A 20,045-nucleotide genomic window follows, 5' to 3' on the forward strand; every position below is an offset into this window, starting at 1 on the left:
GTTAGTAACAAGGTGTGTTTTATAGAGCGTATACACGGTTAACTTGAATTGTATCATATTCAAATATGCTGTATAAAGAAACAATCTGCCGGAGTACTTGTTGAGGCCAGTGTACCTACTTTTCTGGTCTCCTTTGTTGCACAACAGCCTTGCTTCCTTGTGTTCTGACGTCATATTAAAAATACCTACGAGGTCAGGTTAGGCCTGTTAGATTTAGTTCTATTAGCATAAATACAATGAAAAATTATTGGTAATTGTTTACTATCCTTCGGACACCTATAACTTCTGAGTTTCGTCAATTTTTGACATTCGTACTTACCTATCTGCTTCGCGGAACATTCCGTGAATGGTTTTTGGGATTATCCATCCGGAATCGGTACGAAATTTAAACAAAAAATTATTTTCGTTTGAAATTTTTGACTCAAATTTCCCACCGATTCCGGGCTCCGCCCCTGGGGTAATTTACCTACCGCCCCCAACCGCTAACGCGGCCCCGCCTCCGCTCCGCTCCGGCTCCCCGGCCTTTTCTATAGACTCCCTGTTAAAGGCCTGTTAGAAATTGGCCGGAGTCACCTGCCCCCAATTGAGCCCCAAACTTTAAATTTGAAGAAATCCGTTTCCAGGATACGGAAAACTTACCTGAATTTCACAAAAAACACTTTCCCGATGTTAGACAATACTACAGGAACTTATTACGGTAAGTAGTTTCTTCTGTAGAAATGAAGAAATCTGTCCGAAGGATAGTAAACTAGTACCAAATTATTATTTAGGCTAAGAGAACTAAACCTAGCTAGCGTAACCTAACAACGCAGGCATTTAGCCTAAAATTAAAATGATCCTCTCGTGACGTCAGAACACAACGATGCTCAAGTGTTGTGCGATAAGTGAAACCCTCCTTTTTTTTCTGGATCCCACACACCCCTCGTTGTTCATATCTCTCTTGTGCTCACTCTGCTACAACTAAACAGCCCATTCTCTTTGGCTACAACGTTCAGTGTTGCTGGAAGCACAAGTTGTGTGTATTTCTTCCATTAGCCTGTGGCATTATCAGCTGAAAATGTTTGACACTTGACGATAAGAAGTTGTTTATGATTGTGTAGTTTCGTGTCAGGAGTCTGTATTGTACTGAAAATTGACAGAAAGGCATAATTTCGTGTAATTAATTAAAACAAGTGTGTTATTTTACTGAATTTTGTGGTGTGTTTTCTATATATTAAATTAGCCGTGGCAATTATTTCTCGGGTGGTGAGTATATTCTTTTCTTTCCTTCTGGTTACTTTCACTCTGAACAAGAATTTCTTCATGAAACAAATAAATTATAGCTAGGTTATATATTAACGCTATGAATTGTTATGTTTATTACTGATGTTCCAGATAGAATTTAATTGATTTGTTGCTTGTGCCCAATAAATAATGGGCTTCTATAAAGAAAAAGAGAGAAAAAAAAATGAAAACTGGTGCCAATTCTCAAGCAAAAGATAAGAAGCAAATAACATATTGATCGGAATCGCGATTCAATACATCAAATTTGGTTCTTAAAAATGTATTTTTTATGCAACTTGAGGATTACACTGAGAATTCAGTAATATTTTACTTGACCATATTTAGTTCACAGTTTAGTATACAGTTTGTCACCAAAATCGAGCAATCTGACATTTCGCCACCGTCTAATATGGCATCATTATTCCTTTGGGTAACTATTCCGATTGTTTAATGTTTTTCGAAAGTTTGGTAAAAATCTGATATTCCCCAGACGCCTATAACTTCTTCGTTTTGTCAATTTTTGACATTTGTACTTACCTATCTGTTTCACGGAACATTCTTTAACCTGTATTCACTTTTTTTTTTGATCAAAGTAATTGCAGTTTTTTTTTAAAAAAAGTGTTTTTGTAATTGAAGAATGTACGTTTCCGCAAATGGTTTGTAGGGCTATGTGTCTATGGTTCGTGGCAGTGGCGTACGCAAGGGGGGGGTTACCGGGTTTAAACCCCCCCCTTGAGCTTTTGAAATATTATGGAAAATGCTGTAGAAAAAATTAAAAATGTCTAATTTATCACAGTCAAAGATCTGCGACAGTAATAAAAATAATAATAATAATTGAATTATTATTCCCATGCAGCATGAAGAAAAACACAACATTCCAAACACAATCTAAGCGGCCGCAAAGTTCAATTTTGCAATTTTTTTTGCAAAAAGTCGCGCAGTGACTCTCGCGAGAATTGTGAAAATTCCTTGGTTCGTTGCAGTGTGCCGACCTTATTGCAAACGTTCTTCCCGGTACTGATTTCACATCCCCTTGTGAACTCTCAAGTGATGCTGAGTCTACATCCACATCATTAAATAATGTTGAAGAAGTGCTTTGTGAATCACCTAGAAGTGATAAATGTGTTGGAATGTGTATAAACTTACTTTTCAACGAAAACGTAGACTCAGTGGAATTTAGCAACATGTATTCTCGCGCTTCATCATCATCCTGGGCGAGTTCCATAAGTAAAGGTAATGTAAATTCCCCCGTGCTTATAGCACCGTGCCATGAAGGCACACGTAGTGGTGTGGTGGGCTCCAAATATTCTCGATCTCGTACTATTTTGCAGGTGATGTGATCAGCACCATGCTCCCGCAGCCTTCATCCCCCAGGGTTGCTCTCAGGTACCCATTGCTATGAGGCTGGGTGAGGAGACAAGGCTGGATAAATTCCAACCAATTCCGGGAATCGAACCCGGATATCCCACGAAGTTGTCAGACTAGACCAGCGCGGCTCCTTGAATGAGTTTCATATTTCGATTATTTCATTAAATTTAATATATTTGCTTGTTTTTATGGATTTTCTTCACACTTAAAATGTCTCAATTATCATATACAAATAACCGTTGACTAGACAATTATTTTGTAACAAAGAAACAAAAGAAATGTAATTTTGTTCTATTTCTTCCATAAATAGCAGCTGCATTAGTAGTAATTAAACTAATTAATTAATTATAAGAAATATTAATTAATTAATTATTATTATTAATTAATTAAAGAATAATAAAACAATGGTAATGTGAATTTGTAAAAAGTTTTCGAAATAACACCCCCCTTGATGAAATCCTGCGTACGCTACTGGTTCGTGGGGCTATGCGAGAATGGTGTGTGGGGCTACGCATAATTTTTTCAAAACCAAATTTTAACTATTGTAACCTATACGTGACCCTACCTAACCTAACCTTACCGGAAATGGTTCATGGGGCTGTGCGTCAATGGTTGAATTTCCGCTATGAAAAATTCCCACATCACACAAGACACCTTCCAGATGTTAGACAATGCTACAGGAACTTAATACCGTAAGTAGTTTCTTCTGTAAAAATGAAGAAATCTGTCCGGGGAATATCAGATCAAATTTTAACTGCAGATTCATGATTAGGAGGCCCAAATTAGTAAGTATCCGAAATTTCAAACAAATTGGAGAAATTCCCTGTATTGTTAAATTATACCGAAAAAAAAGTTATTTATGTTGAAAAAGACAACTTAAAAAACCTTGACGCAAGCATGCGTGCTTCCCATGGACAAGGTATTCTCCATTGACAAGCAGCAGTAAGTATCGTAGACTAGTGGGAATGAATGTAGAAGTAAATCAGAACCTTAGTAGAATGCATGTCGGGACTTTATTTTAATGCTAAGAGAACCAAACCTAAACACGAAAGCATATATTGAACAAAATCTTAAGTAATCGCTAAAACTTCGCAGTATGTGCTAACAAACGTAAATTGAAATCAAACCATGTCAAAATTGCATTCGTAGCACGATGAAATCACAATAAAACGAAAGGAACTTGGTCCGGGGTGGGAATTGTAAAGCTGGTATCTAAGGGGGTGGTATACACAATAAGATATTTCGAATATTTAGAACTGTCCACTCTCAAAAATGGCAATTGATGGTCATTTTAAGTTGAATTTGCATATCCCACTCTGCCCCCCCCCCCCAATGTTCTTCACTACCTTATATGAAAATATTGATTTTCTCAAATTTTCGGATGAGGCTGCAGCCCCATCAGCCCCTCCCCCCACTCTGCATAGGCCAGTGATGCAAATATAAGTATGAATTGTCCAGAAGCGCTTTGAATGTCTAATGCTGTTCACAATTTTTATACAAGCATTCAGCAGTTTTTTGGTATAGTGGAAATGATTGTGGATATAAGTTGGAAGCTTCAAAAATGTAATTTCACTGTTAAAAGTTTCAAAAAGTATATATAATATATAATGTAAAAAATGCTTACGCAGACAGCCAGAAAGTAGCCATTCTTAATTTACTGTCATCTTGAATACGGAGTACTGCAGCAAGCAGTTGAAGGGGTTTTGTGCTTGAGACTAGATACCTAGTGATAGACTCTTCGATGTGTAAGGATGTTATTTTAATGCCAAAAAACATGATCCCAACACCTCTTACCTCTTACCACAAAAGCAATTAGGAACCTGATTTTAATAGTAAGATCCCTAAAAATGGCCTGCCTAACCTAACAAAAATATCAATTAGGGCATTAACTGAATGCTAAGAGCCCTAAATCTTGCCTATCAAACCTAACTGCAAAAGCTGCCCAAGTTCCGATTGTTTAATTCTGAGCTAATTATGGTACACAGACATTTTTAATGTGGTTTTATTACGCAGTGCCTTTCACGGCCCAGGTGGCTGCCAAGCTCAAGCTAGTGCACCAGTAAGTAAGATCGCATCCGCGGGCATTTAGACCACATCTGTAGGCTTACCTTGGCACTGGATGCGTCAGTATCCAAATGGCTGCTGTCCAGTTTTCTCATGTTTGTGAAGTGTTAATGTGTTAAGAAGTGTTTTAGATTTTTTTTTGTTTTAGCTTACATGTTACTGGTGTTTTTCTGCAGTCTAATTTTGCCACACTATATGTACAATTTAAAACAACGAATTTTCATATCGGGCTCTTACGTATTATGGATTCTGGTGGAGAAGTTAGAAGGCGTTTTGAGACAATGTTCAAAAACTTGTGAACAAATTTAGGGAAACAGGGTCTGTTCTTGATAAGAAGCGAAGGGTGAAACTGCATGTGCTTACAGAGGAGAAGCTAGATGATGATGGAGCATGGTTGTAAAATACTCCTATAAAATCCCTGCAACACCTTGCACAAGAAACCGGCATCTGCGTGGCGAGCTACCAAACATTTAAACCTGAAGCCATACATTAGAAGAATTGAAAGAAAACATCAGGGGAGAACATTTCCTTTAATAATACCATAAATGTGTGGAAGCAGGAGGACAACATTTCCAACACCTCTTGTAACAAGTCACGTGCTCATTTTAATTGTAACTGTCAATGTAATTATACGAGCTTATTTCATTACATAGCTAGCGGTTCCAATTACGCGAATGTTGCATCCACTTTGCCAGCAGACACGATATTACTTCCAGGAGCGCCAGCCACTGCCCCACAGCCACCTCAGCCATAAAAGGCACTGTATATGTCTCCTAACACGTACTTCAGAGACTTGGTGATAACTTATTGTGTGTTTTCTGGAAAATGATTTTCCCTTCCATACACTGCTAGTTAGTTGTATTCATGGCTTGTTTTATATACCGTATTTGCCCTTCTCCTCCCAAAAAGAAAACAAGATGCTAACAAAATAGGTTAACTATGCATTTCAGTACACTAACTTTAAGAAATGTAAAAAGATAATGAAAAATGGTTGTGCTGGATATTCATTCATCTGGTATATCGAGTATAATCACACTAATAACAACAATAAGAAGAAGAAATGGAATATAATTAATTTATGAGATTTTAATTATTGTGTAATAGTACTAATTATAATTGATTGATTGAGTTGGTTTTTTGTGTCGACTTTATGCACAGTAAAGCTGATCGGGACTGGACCGACAGTTTTAAAGTGGGATCCGAACCAATATGAGCCTCCACTGGGTATCGAACCAAGGTAACAACAATACTACTGCACCACCGGAGAGGCCCTACTAATTATTATTCTTATTATTCAAATTTTATGAATGGCCGGGTCGTACCAAAAATTTCTGGCAACCCTCCCCCCTGATTTTTTTTCCTGTCTACTGCCATGTCGATTTTAATTATACTATTAATGTGCTGTTGTACTTAGGAATAGCAGAGACCTCGTATTATACCGCTTGTGTGTCCTGGTTGAATGGTGTGATCGTGATGCATAGAGCCAAAAGAACTTTTGCTTACAAATTTAGAACTGAAGGGCTTTTCTGAGAAATTGAATACCATTGAAATAGTAGAAAATTGTGATCAATGTAAAATAGAGTAAATTTGCTGAAAGTGCTGATTCAAATGATTTAGTGGGATCATTGTGAACAGGTTGATTCCCATGGCAGTAATTTATCCACACCCCAACACCCCCCTTAAAAAAATTGTTCATAAAACTCAATTCATGGTGAATTTTGCTCCAAATTTACATTTATGCCCCCAAATGTAAAATTCTGGATAAACCCCTGCCTGGTGGGATTATGATCTGAAATTAACATCTCAACTTTTATGTAATGTTTGCTCAAGAATGAAGCATTAAAAATCTGAGTGCTGTTGCTCCACTTGTCTTTCTGACATTTTGTGTGGCTTGTTCAGGGTCGTGGCCAGAATTTTACACTTTGTATTTATGTACAGTAGCATGATACATGGATGTCCCGAAGAGGGGGCAACCTCCCCCCCCCCCCCCCGGAAAATGAAAGTTATCAAATATTTCACACATATAATTTCATTTCAGCCACAATGATATATGTTAATTATTGCATGCATAACTTCAAATAGAAGCAGTATTTTTTGAGGGGAGAACACTACAATAGGGGAAATTTTCCTTGTTTGTCCCTCCCCCCCAATAATCTGAATTATACATGTCTGTGCATGTGCGTATCTTACTTTGTGGTGAAATAATGTTCCAGTGAAAATGTATATAAGTGCTGTGATGTGTGGTGACCTCAGCACTTGGGGATGCTTTGAAGCATCATGCATGTTCCCCCCTCCACACACACACACACACACACACACCTAGATGTGTGGTATTTTAATGCAGGCTAAATAATTTTGATATTTCAATGGAAGTGATAATTTAGCAGAAAAGGTAAAAGACATGGACACCATGTCTTTTGGCGGCCCTTTTTACATGACTCTATTCCCATTTGAAAAGTTTTTAAGTTGAATCCAAGATTGCGGATGGGGAGTTTAACAAGCATCCAATATGCAGCACTTGTCCTCATACGTATGGTTACATTTATGTCCAATAATATCTGTAGAAATTTTGTGAGTTGTTCCAGAATGTTGAGTCACCCTGTATTAAAGGCCTATGTTTATGCACAGAGAGCATTTAACTTGTTCATTGATTTGGTGTTTTAAATCCACAGTAAGGTTAATCGGGACTGGACCTACCGTTTAAAGTGGGATCCGAACCACCATGGGCTTCCACCGGGAATCGAGCCTGGGACCCCTTGATTACAAGGCGACGACGCAACCCCTGCACCTTTGGGTAGGCCTACATTAAACTTGTCCTTTGAGTCGTTCCCACATGCTATAGAGTGACGATACAAAACTTCTGTTTTTCCTGCCTTGCAAGTATGTGTAATTCAACCAATGGTGTTATTCTACAAATAATCTAGAAAATAGATTATATAGACATGATATGCATTACACATTGACTTTTACAACAATATAATATTAGCACACACCTTTCTTTTGTCTACAGTACCATAAATTATAATTCCTGTAAATAAGAACACCGAGGTTACAATTGATTGATTTGCTTCGTGATCATATCACCAGCAACATTTGAGGTGGTTTCTTCCCATTGCTACCATTCGGCATCAACGTTTGATTTGTATTTTCCATGCATGTTTATTTACACATTTGTGTTAAAGCGAATGCATATTCATTTTCTATGTATAGTCATTTTTTCCACCTTTTATGATTGCAAATTTTGCAATTTGTTCAAGTTTTTCTATGGGAAGTTTTCAGGTCCGTAACCATAGATCAAACTATTGGAAATGAGACCTTTTGCTTCAAACTGCGTGGATACCCTGTTTATCATCTCTGACGTAGAGGGACAGAATTAAAAAGTTACATTGCCGACCTCCGTGGCAGAGCAGTTAGCACAGCGCATTGCAATGCCAGGGGCCCTGAGTTAGAATCACTGCCTAGGCTTGGGCATTCTTTGTGAGTGTCCCTTAAATTTCATCCTCATCTTCGCGATTAGCTGAAAGTGGCAGAAAATCAAAGTAAAATAAACCATATCAATCAATTAAAAAGTTGCACCAATGCTTGTGTGAAGCTTAGCATCAGGGATAAAGCATTTGTCAACTTGCGTTTTGCTGCTTTTGGAGTTTATCTTATCTGATAAAATTGTTTCAGATCAGTGAAAATATCATGACATCATTAAATTCTGAACATTTAGATAATAACATGAGGTGAGATACAAAGGTTTGCAATCACCGTGACTGATAGATGCAAATAATCAGAAGGGCAGAGTGCGGTGTTTGACATTTGTGTTGATTGCGAAGATTCTGTATTTTATTTCGTTCATTTTACCTGATTGCATTCTCTTTGTTGTAAATTCGGGTTTATTTTTCTACTGTGGAAGCAGCCACGGATTTATGTAATTATCTAATGAATTTTATAGAAGAAGGTTTTTTTTTTTTAATAATCCCACGAGCAATATGATATTCCCAGAAATTCTGAATCAGTGGCATATTTGCCATTTCATTATAGAATCTATGTAGTATATTACATGTAACTTAGAGCATTGGCAGTTCTTTAAGTATTAGACTTTAAATGTTGTAAAGTGGGTCTAGTTTTCGGAATTGCGGAGACATGTATTTGCATTATGGGGATTGAAGTTAGGAATTTGAAGAAACAAAACTTAAAGTTGTCCATTTTTAGCGCAGTTTCTGGATAAATTCCTGTTGTATCACTGTACAATAGCAAAGAGCTGTAAAATAAGAGAAGAATGTAAAGTATTTAGATTTAGAGGAAGACTTATTTATCAAAGCACCATCGCCTATAATCATAGGCGTGCCCAGACCCTCTGATTAGTGGGGGGGGGGGGGCAAAAGCTTTGATGAAAGAGTTCAGTCGGGAAAGAAAAACCTCATTGTATCTCACTGTTTTAGTTTCATTGCATTGATGGGTATATACAAACTGCAGCAACATAGGGGCAGCATCACAAATAAATAAATTGTCTCTGAAATGTGCAGAGCTTCTTTTCTCCAAACAATTGTGTTCATGCACTTCAAGATAGAACTGTTTAGCAGCAAGAGTGTGAAGTACTTAGTAGTTATGACATCTCTCTCTGGTAATTTACAGTTCATTGCAGAAAAGAACTAAATTGCGAGCAAGAAAATTTTTAGATCCAAATTTGTCAAACTGAAAACAATATTGATTTAATATGACACCAAAAAATTCATAGGGCGCACAGGGTCAAATCCCGCCGCCCCCTAGCTACAGCTCTGAACTTGACTATATGAAAAGGAGAAGCCGCGAGCGAAGCAAGCAATAAAATTTTACGAAATGTATTTTAGTTTGTATAAAATTTGATATCGAGGGGGGCAATTTCCCTTTGTGCCACCTTGCAGGTGCTCTTGCCCGTCTGGAAGGAATAATGCAAAAAAGACGTAAAAACTAATTCCATCTTGAGTATCCTTTTGTCCTGCTACTTTGATTCTACTAGTCTTGCTTTCTGTTACCTCAGCGTCTGTCAATGTCAGTGGTGGCAATTTGGTTCCAAAACCGGGGGGTGCAAGGAAAGTTTACTTTCTCTTGTTAGACAAGGCTTAGGATTAAGAGGCCATAGTATGGAGACAGAAAAATGGGGAGCAACTATCTCCTAAATCGTCACCACTGTATAAGGCTGTGATTTTAATCAGGACGTGAAATCGGAACGTTTTTTACCACTCGACTCCTCAGTTTCCATTAACCTTGTGTGCCGGAACCATCTTAGTATGTATGTTCGTCCATTTCTTCTCATCAGGCATCAGAACATCTATGTACCAAGTAACCAAAAGTGTTTTTACGAAGCTGTTACACATGCACGGGAGGGACAATCAATCCACTCGACAACAAGAGATTCAAACTGTGTGCTGCGAACTGGACGCAGACAGTTCTCGAATATTTCTCTGGTTCGAGCCTGAACACCACTAACGTGTCTTGTCCTCCCATGTTTGCAGCTCTTTTAAAAGTCGAAACCCACCGAATTGTTCATATTCAGGCCTAAGCACTCGCAAGTGTTCAAAATTGTCTGTCACAGCTTCCGCAGTCTTGTCATATATCGGCACGAAACAAAGAAAGTCTTCTATAGAATACAGCTGGATCGCGAAACAATTATTGCACAGTGAAAACCCTTCCGTTCCCAACACATCTAATGTTTCTTCTCCCAATATGATCAAATGCTTACTCATTTAGGTATATCCAGTGACGTGCCCAAGGGAGGGTTGGTGGGGCCATAACCCCATTTGACACAGTATTCCTTAAAAAAAGAACGTCAAAAACAGGAAAATATGGCCAAATGAGGACTGACCACCAAAAATAGTATGCGTAACCCCTCTCCCTGCCGAAAATCATTGGCACGCCACTCTTTTATCTCGGACACATTTTTAAATATCAACTCACCAGAAGTTTTTATATTTTCGTATTAGAGACTGAAGTAAAGTACCTTTAACACGATCAAATATATCATGAACAAGTCCTTGAATTGAACGCTTAAAAGGAAATGATGTAATAGAAACGCCATTTTTCTCATTGGATCCAAGGTTCGGTCAAAGAATTTCTATTGAGGAATGGTTCTAATTAACGCGTATTTATATCCTCAGTATATTATAGAACGTTGCGCAGATAAACGATTTATAAATATTACCAGTAGTTCGACTCCACTTATTCAAGAACATTCCCTCTCGCGCCTTCCAGAGATTAAAAATTACAACGAATCGCTCTACGTGTGGCGATACCTTTGCTGTTCAACTTCCAAATGCTGACGAGTCTCTACATAGTGCTCAAGTTTGCTGCGACAATACTGAAAGCTCAAGAAAAGTTTACGTGCAATATTATCAACAACAAGGTTATAGAACATTCTCCGTCTTGCCTTGATAAGTATTTCTCCCCTTAAATTATCGTCGCATTATTCAAAAAGCAAAAATCCTAATTTTATCTAATGTAAACCGAAATATTTCCTGAAGGTGAAGGTGTGTGTGTTTTACTCGAGCCACCTGATTCCCACCTTGGATACGGGCTAGTAACAATAACAGGGATATAGAACATTCTCCGTCTTTTCTTGATAATTATTTTTCTCAAATTATCATCACATTATTCAAGAAGCCTAAATTCTAATTTTATGTAGTGTAAACAGAAAAAAATGACCGCGGTGGCTCAGTCGGTAACGCATCTGACTACCATGCTAAAGGTCCCGGGTTCAATCCCCGGCCGGTTCAAATCCGGGAACTTTTCTAACGTTGGAAGCGCCCCCGGCGCCCACCCAGCGTCGAATAACATGGGTACCTGGGGGAAACCCTGGAGAGTAAAGGCGGTCAGGGGCGTGATGCTGATCAAATCACCCCCTATACGCCTTCATGGCGTGGTGCTATGCACAGGGGAGCACTTTACCTTTTTTATCATTATTCAAGAAGCCAAAAACCTAATTTTATTTAATGTTAACAGAAAAATTTCCTGAAGGTGGGGGGGGGGCTCGAGCCCCCTGATTCCCACCTTGGATACGCGCTATTAATAATAAGAGGGTTATAGAACATTCTTCGTCTTGCTTCGACAATATTTTTTTCTTAAATTATCGTCATATTATTCAAAAAGACAAATACCTAATTTTATCTAGTGTAAACTGAAGGGGGTGGGCCGAGCCACATGATCCCCACCTTGGATACGCACTATTAACAATAACAAGGATACAGAACATTCTCCGTATTGCCTCGATAATTATTTCTCTCCTTAAATTATCGTCACATTATCTTATTTCACACCACAAGAAACAAAAAACCTGATTTTATCTACTGTAAACCGAAAACTTTCGGGGGGGCTCGAGCCCCCTAAGCCCTCTCCTTGGATACGTGCCTGCCTATAATGTAACGCACTGCACATTTGTATGTGTGGAATAATATGCGTACACAAAATCTGTATCTTCGCGACTTACCTGTTATGCTAAAAGCGTTGCGTAAATGACCTTCATCCGCTTACAATACAGTTTCGAGGCAAATGTGAAATACATATAATTCCTACAACATTAACCTTCACTGACGTATTTTCCGCATATTCCCTGCATGCTGATGTAAGAGATACTTTCATAACCTCTCCCCGGGTACCCACTGTTGAAGAAAGGCCATAGTCGCAAAATGTTACCAACCTTTAACTTTTCGATATCATCCTACTCAAGAGAAAAGGAAACATCCGTCATTAAGCCGCGTTTACACCGGGGTTGCTAACACATATTACCAACAAATATTGGTAACATTTCGAAAAACCCTTGTGAATTTCGCCACTGACAGCCAGCCAGCGAGTGCGAGAGCATCGTTTTGTGCGAGGTGTGTTTTGTTTTGTAATTTATTTATCATGGAAATTTTTTTGAGTAAGATGGAATGGTTAAAGGATCAAGTGCTGAACTTAGTTCAATTGTTCCGCGAGAAGCCTGTCCTTTGGGACACAATTTAAAAAACAAAAGGTCACTTCCGCTATTTAGCTCTTGCCCGGAGTGAAGGCAGAGCCATAGCTAGAGATTTATGTGCCGACTACACTCGCCTTGTCGAACTTCTGCCATTGTTTTTTATAAGGGAGGGGTAGTAGCATTTGTTGTTGTGCCTTACTTAAATAATGTTCATTCAAATTGACGTTTCATTTATGCTAATAATTGTAGCAATTACAACTATCGAGTTGTTTGTACGTATACACATATTCTTCTGAATCAAGGATAATTATTGACCTCTCGGTGTGCAATGATAAAAAATCCTAGAAATGAAACTAATCCATGCCAAAAAAAATATCTTACCATATGAATAGGATATATATTTCTTAGGCAGCAGAGAAATCTCTAAGAAAGATCGTAATGTAATTATTATTATTATTATTATTTTATGGCTACACTTTCACCTTCTGCAACTTCATCCAAAAACTTGGTTTTCTTTTTGGGATTCTCTTCTTTACTTGCAGTGTTCATATCATCGCAGATTTGTTTGCTTTTCTCAATAGCGTTAGTCACAATTGTTTCCCGATTGGCAGACAGAAAGCTTTGCAGTCCCTATAAGTTACTAACACCTATATCTATTGTAACAGACTTTTCTTGTAGCCGTAGGTTAACGTCGTTAATAGCTCGAAGGATATCTATCTGCCTAGCAGAATAAGAACACAAGAAAGTTCTGTGTAGCAGGCATTTGGCACCGTGTACTGTTTCGGGTGACTCTTTTGAGAGATCACATAATTCCTCCAAAGCTGCACAGACATCCGGAAAATTGGGTACTTAGATAGGGTGACCAGACACATGCATTTAAAAAAGAGGACAGAGCATGGCGAAAAGGAGGACAAAGTCATAAAAAAGAGGACAACGCAAAAAATTGCTATGCATTTGCCATTACTCATAATTTAATCAATATACAAAAATCTTACCAACATTTTACTCACAGATGCTTTTCAGAAGATCTCTCAAAGAAAGCAATATCAATAATCTGTTATTTAAAAAATGACAAAGAATATCTATAATTTGAAGCACCGAATTTTAGTTCCTTTCTAATTCTTGGATATTAGACTGAAATATCTTCGGCCTGGGCATGAGTGTTCTTTGCGAGTGATTTGATTTGCTTTATTTTACTTCGCTTTTTGTGCCACTTTTGGCTAATTTGCGAAGATGGGGATGAGTGATGATATGATGAAATTGATGAATGGACACTCACAAATACCCATGCCCAGGCCAGGATTCGAACCCGGGACCCCTGGCGATGTGCTAACCACTCCGCCACAGGGGCCGGCTTCTTTGTGAGTGTCCCTCATCAAAATCATCATATCATCGCTCATAAAAATCTTTGCGATTAGCCAAAAGTGGCAGAAGAGCGAAGTAAAATAAACCAAATCAATCAACCGAAAAGGAACTGCACAGACTACATGCGTTCCAGCAGTCTCAGCGCTTAATACTAATGACTGGGGTGCGGAAATTTGCCTATGTGCCTTTTTTATTCCTTTGTAAAACATAGGCTTTCATGTTTAAACATTAAAGTTCGTTTCATGGAGTTTCTATTCAGAAAACACATTTTTATAGTGCCTATAGCTTCCTATTTTGATGGTTAGTGCCTATTTTGTTTAATCGTGGCAAAAAATGGAGATTCTGCAATTTTTGCATACTAAAGCTTTTTTTATGTGCCTTTGGCTTTCCCTATATTGAAAGATGTAAGGCTTTGTTGATGTTGTACTGACTGAAATCTGGAATTCGCCAGATTTGATGGTCTGAATTGGAACATTGTTTTAAATATCTTTTTTGTTACAATGGTGCAAATTGTTTTAAATATTTTTTTTTGTTACAATGGTGCAAATTGTTTTTTCATCGTTTGTTCAAATTCGCACAATCGTTAGCACAAGCTCTTTTTGTGAGAATTACTTTTACTGACGATTCCCCGCAAATGTGAATTTCAATCAAAAGAGTACTGTAGTATGTTAATCGTTAGCGCACTTTTATGTATAAACTGAAGTGCTAATACAGTATAACTGTGCATTGTAAGAAGAAAATTTAAATAAGTTCATATCCATTGCCTATTTTAATGTCTTTTTTTTAAATTTTAGGGTGCCTTTTCTTAGTTTATGGTGCCTTTTTAAGTGCCTATTTTCATCATTTTGGAGCCTATTTCAAGGGGTTTTAGTGCCTTAAATACGCGTCCTACTAATGACTCAGTCGGGAAAATGATCGTGTTGAGCTCCCAGATGCTTGGTGAGCATTGTTCGAATACTTAACGCGCCTCGAGTGAAGCATTCACTATGCAGCACATTTACTATGGTCAATGCTATACTCTTTCCAAAAAAGGAGGACATTTACGGATTTCTAAAAAATCCGCCCAGACCCCGGACAGACACCTAAAAAGGAGGACATGTCCGGATAAAAGAGGACGTCTGGTCACCCTATACTTAGAGATTGTACTGCGTTTGCTTTTGAAGACCACCTAGTTGCTGATTGACCCTTGACAGTAATATGAACATGATATTTTGAAACACCCCAACGATGAGTTGATTTACTGAAAAAACTGTAAACATTTTGAATTTCTCCAAATCCATTGACGGTTTCTGTGTCTGCTGACGCAGCATGAACACCAACTACATTTAACGAGTGTGATGAACATGGATCATAGCGAACTGTAGGAAACTGCTGAGAAATGCGAGCTTGAACACCGGAGTATTTCCCCGGCATATTACTGGCGTTGTCAAAGCACTGAGCACGGCAGTTTGACATGGAAAGGCCATCATTCTGAACAGCATGTAAAATGTCTTCAGTTAAGGTAGCGCCAGTTTTGTTGTCAGTAGTAATGAAGTCAACGAAACTTTCTTCGATTTTGCACTCTCCATCTGAAGACACTGTAACGTAACGATAAATTCGGGACATTTGCTCTTAATGACTGACATCAGGAGTCTAGTCATACAAAGTGGCAAAATATTTTGCGCTTTTAGCGTCATCAATTATTGCCTGACGTACTTGATTCCCTGCTATGTGGACAAGTTCATTCTGAATTTGTGGAGATAAATTTGTCACAGCAAGAGCTGATGGGGAGTGTATTATTGTTGACACGTGAGATTTTAACACATCGTCATATTTCGCCAACAACATAAATAGGCCCAATAAATTCCCATGTTGTTCTGTAGTCTCATCAGCTTTCTTCCACAAAACACCATCAGTGCCTCGTAATGCAAGATTTCTTGATGCCAGAAACAAAATACAGTCTAATAGTGCCCGTAGTATATGCCTCCATTTCCCAGTTTCACTCAAAATTTGCTGTTGTTGAATTGGTGTTTAAGTCCACTATATGCACAGTATTGCTAAGCGGGACTGGACCTACAGTTTAAAGTGGGATCCGAACCACTACGTGCCTCCACCGGGTATCGAACCCGGGACCCCTTGATTATAAGACGTCGACGCTCCCAAGAATTTGCTGTTGTAGCACGTTGTCAATAGCAGTGCTGGTCTTCAAACGTGACGATAGCTGCCTCCACTCGGCAAAAGCAGTTGTATGGAATTGTGAATTTTCGTGATCTGGAATTCGCAGATTAAGTTTACACCAGTGGAAAAATCCTTCAGCACGGCAAAACTGTGACGAATCTGATTTGGCAAACAAGAAACAAGAAAGACAGTACACATAAGCCAAGCAGCATAGATTTTTATTTATTATTGTTGTTCTAAGTGATGTGTACTTCGTCCTGTACACCTTTTATTTGAAAGCTGCCTGGGAAGATCATTGAAAGGGCCAAAGACCATCACAACGTATTCTATTAAATGAAATAGCTTTTTTGAAGATATATTGTTCTCCGTCAAATTTCGCAAAAATTATTTTGTTTTAAAGGAACGTTTAGTACAGTTGTTACGGCATGCAGACTGCAGTTTACACCAATAGTATTTTTATAGCTGTATATACTATTGGAACTATTCACTAAGAAGTTGTAAAACACATCCTCACTAACAAACAAATAATATATATATAATTTGATATTTATTTATTTTCTTTTATTTGTTTAAAAGAAAAGCTTGTAATGCGAGCGCAGCGAGCAAAAAATCAATATCTTTGCAAACTAGCAATGATATTGTTTTAATGGGGCGCCAATACTTTCGAGGGGATCGCATGCATCCTTTATTACTTGTAATTTTCAATGTTTTTCTTCTTTCCGTTCGGCGCCCGGGACGGCCGCCCCGTTCACGCCCTCCCCCTATTTTTTTTAGCTACGGCTCTGAGTGAAGATACAGAATCTTCTTGGTCTTCTTCCTTGCGCCAGAATGACACATGCTGCCACAGAGAGTACAACTTCCTCCACAGTCGGCATCTAGCAGCCAAGGTCATGCGGCCAAAATGTTAACAAAAGTTTTTAACAAAATAAAGTCAAACTAGTGTCCTGGTTACCAACATTTGTTGGTATCATTCTGTATAAACGCGGCTTTACGCGTGGAATTCGAAATAAAACCTGGACTGCAAGTCCAAACAAAGTAAAGCGACATAACTTCTAGCTCTTTCGCAACTTGCTCTATGAGTCACTGATCGACAACCAGGAGCCGAGCAAATCCGCGTAGGATTAAACCGGATATTGCTGCGAGTTGCTAGAAATTGTTTCTGTATTCGTTGGATTTTGTTTCTTGTAATTTAATTTCTTTGGGAACTTTATTTTTTTGTTGCATTGACTGAACGTCACCCAACAATGAAGCCAATTCACCTTCCGACTCTGGATTAACGGAGAATTATACCGTGCGTCCATTTCGATCTGCAGCCGAGAGATCGGGAGAAGCGTGGCGGGCGGCGCTGACGGAGAAGCCGACATTTGCGGCCTGTAATGCCCGCTTATTTTTATAGACATATGCAGACATTTATATAAATATTGCAAAACGATCACTAACCTGTGTTATAACACGCAAAAGTTCTTCTGTAATTCATCCAAGTTCTGCTCTTATATACACAAATAAATACGCTATAGAAACGATGTTAAGAGCCACAGATAAAAAAGCATTTTAATCATGGTTTTGATCAGTAACGTCCTGCTTAAGTTTATATCCTTGAAAGAGTTTTGTGGCGATGGGAATCGTTTGGAGGTTTCGAATGTGCAACACTGTATCAGGATTACACTGCAGACGAAACCGATAAAAGTGAATGGTTTTCGTGAGCTTCCTCGCAATCCGAAATATCCGAGCTCGAGTTTTTTGTTCCTTCGCGACTAGATGAAGACAGAGTTGTAAATATAGTGGCGAGCAATGTAAACTAAGAGCGTGTTAATTTCGTACTGTGCGCAAGAGTGTTATTCTTGGTTACTTGCAGTTACTTGTTTGTGTTATTGCAGTGTGTATGTGTGACGTGTCAGTGAGACGATTGGAATGCCAGCCGCAAGATTCACGTTAGAACAAAGATTTTTTATGTATGACACGTACCTACGTGAAAACAAACTCGTGTCGAGACGTGTGTAGGTAATTTGTACAGAAATTCCCATGCGTTTCAACTCCACACAGAGATACGGTTAGATATCTTGTCCTTAAATTACGAGAAACTGTATCGTTAAATTTTAAAACACCTAAGCAAAAACGACTGATTCTAACCGAAGTAAAACTCGATGATATTGGTGCAGCGTTAGAACGTTCTCCAAACAAACCTCTACGCCGTGTTTTACAAGAGGTGGGCGTGTCAAAATCATCAGCACATACAGTCACTAAGCTACTAAAATTAAAACCATACTCTTATAACACAGGTTAGTGCTCGTTTTGCAATATTTATATAAATGTCTGCATATGTCCATAAAAATAAGCGGGCATTTCAGGCCGCAAATGTCGGCATCTCCGTCAGTGCCGCCCGCCACGCTTCTCCCGATCTCTCGGCTGCAGATCGAAATGGACGCACGGTATTATTAAGCAGGGAACCGCTGGCGAGTGAAACACACAAAACAAACCACCATTTACTTCGCACTGGTAAATTAAAACTTGGCCACTTTTGCTGGAACCGAGAAACAGTTATTCTGATGTCCATATTTGTTTGCACATTTTTCTCATTTAGGCATGAAGAGCTTCCCTGATGGTGCAGTGGAGCATTGTCGCCTTGTAATCAAGGGGTCCCGGGTTCAATACCCGGTGGAGGCACATAGTGCTTCGGAACCAACTTTAAACTGTAGGTCCAGTCCCGATTAGCTTTACTGTGCATAAAGTGGACTTAAAACAACAAATCAAACAACAACCAATAATTTAGACATGGTACCGAGTCGAGACCTACAACGCGACAGACCTCTGCAAAATCGAGACGAGCCTAGATTTGGAGTCCGAGAGACTGTCTGGTTCGAGACTTTGGTGTGGTGTTTGAAACGTTTACCCAATCCAAATTTACTATTATATATTTGGTTTATAGTAATTGCAGAGTAATTGCATTACGCGTGGTTCCATATATTCAGAATTAAAATCTTTTTCTTGAGGTGTCGTATCTTCGGAACGATAAGTCGAACCGAAAAACGTTATGAAGAAAAGTTTTTCACTTGTAGAGACGCCGTGGAAGTGTGTCTGTGGTTACACACGGTGGAGGTTTTTTTTAGTCTTTATTTTTTATTTTTTTTTTACAAGCATTAGCAACTGCCGACCTCCGTGGCGGAGTGGTTAGCACAGCGCACTACGGCGTTAAGGGTCGCGGGTTCGAATTCTGACATGGCCATGGCTGTTATTTGTGAGTGTCCCTTCATCTATTTCATCATTCATCCTCATCTTCGCGATTAGCCAAAAGTGGCAGAAGTGCGAAGTAAATAAAGCATATCAATGAATCCATCATTTACAAGTCTAGATCAGACCGAGAAACTCGATGCCACCTCTTTTCCATTTCGCGATTATTCTCAATTGCGCTTATTTTATCAAAGTTCGTTTTTACGCACAGATAAACAGACCTAAACTACCAATATTTTAAAGTATATCCAAAAATAGAGAATCGTGTCCTCAATTTAGATTGATAGGACACGATTGTAGTTTTCTTGAGAAGTTCCGGGTTCGAATCGTGACCCGGACATTGGTATTTGTTTGTGACTGCCTCTTCATCAATTTTGTCTGATGATAATTTATTCTCATCGTCACTATGAGCTCAAATTGGCAGAAGAGCGACCTAAATCAATAAAAGTGCTTGACGTGTACACGCATAGTTTGATTCAAGGTTTCACCAACCGAGAGAATGACCAAATTCAAGCCTACGTCCAGTTAGTGTTCATCCAGTTCATCGTCGCAGTTCTTGTAGTGAAAAAGAAACGTAACGGAAATAGGGCAGGTTTTCTTTTTCTTTTTTGCTTCGATATTTGTGTTGAACACATTTTGATTAAATCTTATACAGACAGCAACAATCGATTTCGGACAAAAT

At 38.7% G+C, this 20,045-nt stretch overlaps 1 protein-coding gene across 1 annotated transcript in view; it reads left to right on the forward strand.

The window, feature by feature from the left end:
• Nucleotides 1-1,044: 1,044 nt before the first annotated feature.
• LOC145983859 (F-box only protein 30-like) overlaps nt 1,045-20,045 on the forward strand; it is a 47,664-nt gene continuing 28,663 nt past the window's right edge. Inside the window, exon 1 of the mRNA XM_083116917.1 lies at nt 1,045-1,245. The gene's annotated coding sequence lies outside the window, so the exon portion shown is untranslated. The remainder of the gene's footprint in view (nt 1,246-20,045) is intronic.

Source organism: Lepisma saccharinum, chromosome 2 (genome assembly GCF_977018435.1).
Source record: "Lepisma saccharinum chromosome 2, izLepSacc3.1, whole genome shotgun sequence".
Classification (NCBI taxonomy): domain Eukaryota; kingdom Metazoa; phylum Arthropoda; class Insecta; order Zygentoma; family Lepismatidae; genus Lepisma; species Lepisma saccharinum.